The 6,496-nt window shown below is 35.7% G+C and overlaps 1 pseudogene; it reads right to left on the reverse strand.

The window, feature by feature from the left end:
• Positions 1–976: 976 nt before the first annotated feature.
• On the reverse strand, positions 977–3,331 carry LOC130735957 (uncharacterized; annotated as a pseudogene).
• Positions 3,332–6,496: the final 3,165 nt, after the last annotated feature.

A 6,496-nucleotide genomic window follows, 5' to 3' on the forward strand; every position in this document is an offset into this window, starting at 1 on the left:
GTGTTCCACCAGTGGAGGAGACGAACAGGTCAGTGCCTAGTGCTGCTACGAGAAGATGGCTTAGACCAGCAAGGGGAACACTAAAGATTAATGTAGATGCAGCTGTGGGTGGAGACAAATGAGCAGAGGCTATGGGATGGTGGCAAGGGACAACAATGCTGAAATTATGGCTTCCGCTTCTATGTATCCAACCATGGTGTTGTCGCCTACTATTGGAGAGGCTATTTCGCTGTGATGGGCTATGGAGCTAGCTACTCAGTTGGGTTTTCGACGAGTTCAGTTCAAGACCGATTGTCTCCCTTTGTTCGAAGCTTCGAAGAAGGCTTCTTGTGGCTCTTATTTATTTACTGTTATTCATGATTGCTTTCATTTTTGTAATTTTTTTGACTTTGTTGATCTTTATTTTGTATACCGTGAGGGCAATTACGCACTATATGGCGCGGAATTCCTCTACCTTTACCAATGAGGTTTGAGTTCAAGAAGGTTCGCCAAGTTTAATTCCTTTGTTGTTGGACGATCGTTTGGCTTCTATGCCACTTTGATTTAATGAAATCATGTTCCTTTTAAAAAAAAGTTTAGAGGGATGGGTACAATTGCCCCACAATAAATGTTATCCTATAATATAACCACAACTATAATATTTTCACCTTTCATATTTATTAACCACAACTTTTTTCAATTAATACATTCTTCTATATCTAACTTCAATTAATACATTCTTCTATATCTAATGTAAAATTTAATAGCTGCACATGGTACTAGTAAAATTAAATAAGAATATTTTAGTAGAACTATACTATCAATAATTATCATCTTACTCCTTACACTAAAATCTTACACAACAATTTTTGTAGAACGAAGGTAGTATATCTAGTGGCGAATCCAGGATCCGGTGCCAGGGGGTTCAAATTTTTCAAATGAACACATCGGTAAAAATATAATTAAAAACAACTTTAATATGTTTATACATAAAAAATTATATAAGTCCTTTACGTGATTTCATATTCTAAAATCCTTGAACAATAAGCACAGAGTCAATGTTGTTGAATACATCACTCTCAATGTAAGTAACTAAACAATCGTTCATTCATGTATCTCCAATTCGGTTACGCAACCTATTCTTCACGATATTCATAGCATAGAAAGCTCCTTCTACAATTGTTGTTGCAACATGCAAAATCAGTGCTAATTTCAAAAGAAGATAAACTTGTGGATAAACAACATGTCTTCCTTTTTCAAACCAACTTATCTGAAAGTTGTTGGAGTCCTTTCAAAGAGGAAAATTCATCATTCATACGCATATCGATGATGTAACACTCTAGTGCATCACCAAGCGTCACTAAATTAAATGGAGTGAACTCATTTGGATAAAAACTTGAAAATTCCAACACCTTTGCCTTATCAAAAGCAGAGAACAAATACGATGGATCCATATAAGTCAAACAAAGGAGCAGCTGAGTATTAATCTCACCAAAACAATCATTAAGTTCTTGAAGGTGCATGTCTATCACGGTATAAAATAACTCAACATGATAATGATGCTCTGTTGTAATGCTATGGGTTTGACGTCGTGACTGCCCACTAACAAACACACTTTCCATAGGAGGAACACTAATAGATTTCTTATTGCAAAATAAAATGACTTCATGCAAAAAAGACTCCCACCCATCATTCCTAAGTGTTTCAAACATAGTCTTTGTGATGTTAACCAAGTTCATAGAAGTCATAATGTCTTGATCTTTCCTTTGCAATGATTGTGACAATTTATATGAAATAGCCAATACACTTCTCATCAAATGCAAGAAGAATACAAAATCAAAACCTTGTAGCATAATTAGAAGACCAGATGCTTCACCTTTTGCCTGTCGGGGAATCCGTCTACTTTCATAATGTGCAGAACATCAATAATAGCAGGATACATCAATATTATATTAGCCAAAGTGGCATAATGAGAACTCCAACGAGTATCAGCAAGGCGTTTAAGATTAGTTTCTTGATTAAGACCCTGCCCACTAGAAATTTCTCTTATGCTTAATGCCTCACTAATATGTTCCAATTGTTTGTCACAAAGCATGTCAACTCACTTGCAAGATCCCCTAACAACATTCATTGACTTGGAGATTAAATTAAAAAATAAGGAAACTTCACCATGTTCTTGCGCAATAGAAACTAAAGTAAGTTGTAATTGATGAGCAAAGCAATGGACATAATATGCACATGTATTCTCCCTTTAAATTAAACTTTTCAAGCCATTAAATTATCCACTCATGTTTCTAGCACCATCATAATCTTGTCCACGATTACTTGATATACTAAGTCCATATTTACAAAATAGTTCATCAATTGCTGATTTCAATGATGAAGCAGTGGTATCCTTAACATGAACTATACCTAGAAAGCTCTCAACAATACTTCCAGTTTTATTAACATAACGCAGAGCAATTTCCATTTGTTCTTTAGTTGATATGTCACGAGCTTCATCAACAAGAATAGCAAAAAATTCATTTCCAATATCGGCAATAATAGCATTAGTTGTTTTTTATGCAGCAGCATTAGCAATGTCTTTTTGGATTGTTGGAGCAATTAATTGGTTTTCAGGAGCATTATCCAAAACAACACTTTTTTATCAAATCATTGTGCATGACAAGAAATTTAAGTACCTCAAGGAAGTGACCTTGATTGGTAGAACCCCTTGACTCATCATGACCACGAAAAGCTAAGCCTTGCGTTAATATCCAACAAACACAATCAATTGTTGCCTTTAAGAGTGTTCTGTAGATGCCACGAATTCTGTCAAATGCCTAGACATCACAGTGCCAATATGTCAATCTTGTTTCATTAAGTCCTGACATTTCCTTAAAGCAATGTTATGAGCACTATTAGGACCTCCAAGATGAGATGTGATCTTTTCTTTCTTGTTCCAATTGTTGAATCCCTCGGTGACAAATTTCTCATCACCACCTTGCTTACTATGATCGGGCCTAAAGAGATAGCAACACAAACAATATGCAACATGTTTTTCAATGTTGTACTCTATCCAACTTGCAAATTCACTGAACCATGCCGTAGAAAATCTTCTTTTTGAGGTTCCGATAAATTTTTGTGAAAAGTTGTGATTCTTAGGTTGACATGGCCCTTTTTTCAAATATGTTCTTCGTATCTTATCTTGATCATTAGGTTTATATGTCGTAATTCTTGATCGCAATCCAGGATCCGATGACAACTCGTTTAGATTAACTTCAACATGTGGTGGTTGTTGTTGTGAGCTTGATCCACATTGCTCACTTGATGACCTTGCTCTCTTTACTAAAAAATTGTCCATGACCTTCATAAAATTAAAAACAGACTCAACTTCAGTACTTCACTATACCAAAAAAGTAAATAATTGCAATTTCTAATACAATAATACCAAATCAATAAATTGGGGATTTCATTAAAATTAGGGTTACTAATTACTGTATTCTATTTTGGTGCGTGTGTCATAAAATTAACAAAGTGTCAATTTGTTGAGTACTTGGAATATGTCTTACAACTCCTGCTCCTGCTCCTGAAATGCATAATTAAATTATTGAATCAAAACAATAAAGGAAGTAGGTTGGAGTTAGTGAGATAAATGATGTTTCTTATTCAGCCACTAGTTTATCTTCTTCTGTTTACTTTCCTCTCCCCAAGCTTTTCTTTTATATTTGTTTCTACTTCCATTTCAAATATCTTCTTCTGTTTTCTTTTCTTTCCCCTCCCTATTGCCAAAAACTAACCCACCGACCAGCACCACAAGAACCAACACCACCAAACAAACCCATTTCCTTTCTCCTTCACCCTCATCGATTCCACAAAAATTTGGGTTCAAAAAATCAGAGAATTCTTCGTCGTCATCATGAAGGGTAAAAAAAACTACCTTTAGAGAAGTTGGGAAGTGATGAATTGTTGATTTTCTGTGTGACCCTTTTTTGATTTTTCTGCTTTGAAGTCTCTCTCTGTTCACCCAAAACAAAAACTCGCTTCCTCTTATTTCCTCTTCTCGTTCCTCTCTTTTGGGAGTGCCCAGGTTCCTGTTTCTATTTTTCGCTAATCTTCTTTCACTTTTGTTGTTTTTTCCTTATAAAACATCACCCTTTCTAGCAATTTTCCCATGATATTTCGAATCAATTGGAGATCCCGTTTTCTCTAATTGCAACAATTTTAGTTTCATATTTGCCCAGACCAATTTTTTTCCTGGCCCAATAACTACTCCTGGCCCAGAGTTTTTTTGTGTAAATAAGTGGGTCTTTAGTGCAAATAAGTGCAAAACTTTGTCAAAATTTAAAATTTTTAGGGGGTTAAAAAAAATTATATACAGGGGTAAGTGTAAATTTTTTAGGGGGGTTCCCCCTCAATGTGAGTTGGGTCCCCCACTAACTATTGCTGATTCAAGTGTATAAGTCAACAAACGAAGACATATATAACCCACATATACATATATATAACCCGTATGTATACACAGTTTTAATTTTAAATAATATTAGTGAAATGTTAAAATAAAGGGTTAAGCAACATATTAGTCCATGTATTTGTGTCGTCGTCTGATCTAGGTTCCTCGCCGAAAAAATTATTGTAAATGGTCCTCATCTTTAAAAATTATTTGGAGTATATCCTCGCCCGAGCTCCGAGCTCCGGCGAGCGTTGTCGGGGACAAAAATGCTTACGTAGATTATAAAAATTAAAAAAATATGAAAAAAAAAATTACACATTCGAAAATCAAATAGATTAAAAAATTAAAAAAATTCAAATTACCCAAATTAATTAAGGGTTTAGAGTTTATCCTATTAACAGAAAAGAAAAAAAAAATCTTCATCTCTTTCACAATATTGGCTAGAAATCATGAATCTTCATCCATCTTTAAACTCAAAACCCATCACCATAAATCAAAAAAATCCCATTTCCCCTCATCTAGCCTAGAAACCCCATAAGCAACCCAGAACCCCACCATCTTGCTCCTTAATCCCTCCCAGAAACCCAGCAACCCAGATTTGGGTTTCACGCTCCCTCCCATAAACCCAGATCCCACAACCCCACCATCTTCCTGTTGAATTTAATTGACCCAAATAGATCATATAGACATAGATATAGATTATAGCATGTTGAAATTCAATAATGTAAAAGGAATTGTGCACCTGAAGTGATTGAAGAATCCAAGAGTCTGTTGTTTGACCCGAGAATGAAAGTGAAAAAGGAACCAGAGGAGTGGAACTGCTCTCTGCCCCTGGTAATACGTTCTCAGGATAAACTGTCTAATGGGGCAGCAGTTTATATATTACCAGTTGAGACCAGGGTCCCCTCATTAGGCAAAGTTAACTGACCTAACCCATTATAGGACAGTTACTAACAAAAGCCTAATCTACCATCCATCATAATACATGTAATTGAATTAATTTAATAATTCACATAATTGATATTAATGACCAAACAAAATATATTCTAATTAATTGATAATGTTAATCCACATAACAAAAGAGAGAGTTAATTATAAATAAATCTAACACTTGCTCCTTAATCCTACCTCACCCATTCCCAAAGAAACCCAACACAAAACCCAAATCGGAGAAAGATAACAACTTTCTGAATCATCGAAGGATCCGCATACCCGATTAATCTCTCTCTCTTCCTCGAAGCATGTGGTTGAGATCCGACCTCTTCACTCCAATTCATCTGTCTCTCTCTTCCTCTTTTGTAGTTTAGGGTTGTAGGTGGGTGGATGTTGGGGTAGAGGTTGCAGGTTAGGGTTTCAATTGGGGTGAGGTTGGGGTTAAGGGTGGCGGTGGGGAGTGGGTGGGTATGGTGGCGGTGTGGTTGAGGTTGGGGGTAGGGTGGGGGTTGAGAAGCATTTGCAGAGTAGAACCCTGTTTTGGCGGTGCACAATTGTATTGTTCTCAAATTCCAAAGGTTGTGATTTCAGATCTGTTATTCTTCATTGGGAACCTTGTTTCCTATTTAGTTCACCCATTTCTCAACAGCCAATAAATTTTTTTTTTATCTTGATTCCATTGTAAAAATCGCATTTTACATTGAAATTCTGCATCTTTTAGATAAACTAATCGAAAAATCTTGTATGGCATGATTAAAACTTTTGGGATTATTAGATACATCTTCCTCTGCATCTTTCAGTTAGTTGTATAATCGCTGATGTGTTCTTCATGTTTAATTTTGCATTCATTTATGTGTGGTGAGATACCGTCAAGAACAACAAGAGGAGGAATAAGAATAAGAGGGGAAGAATGAGGAGTCAGACTAATTAAAATTTTAACTTAAAATAATACTAGTGTTTTTTACCTGTGCGTTGCACGGAGAATATTTCTATTATATATATTTTTTTTGGTACATCGGAAAGTTAAATTGCACCCGCCAGGATTCGATCCCAGGACCTCCCCTATCGAACCCATATGTCCCCCAACTCCTACCACTTTAGCTATCCTACGGAGAATATTTCTATTGTATTTGATACATCAATCGATATATT

The sequence above is a fragment of the Lotus japonicus genome, chromosome 2 (assembly GCF_012489685.1).
Source record: "Lotus japonicus ecotype B-129 chromosome 2, LjGifu_v1.2".
Lineage (NCBI taxonomy): Eukaryota > Viridiplantae > Streptophyta > Magnoliopsida > Fabales > Fabaceae > Lotus > Lotus japonicus.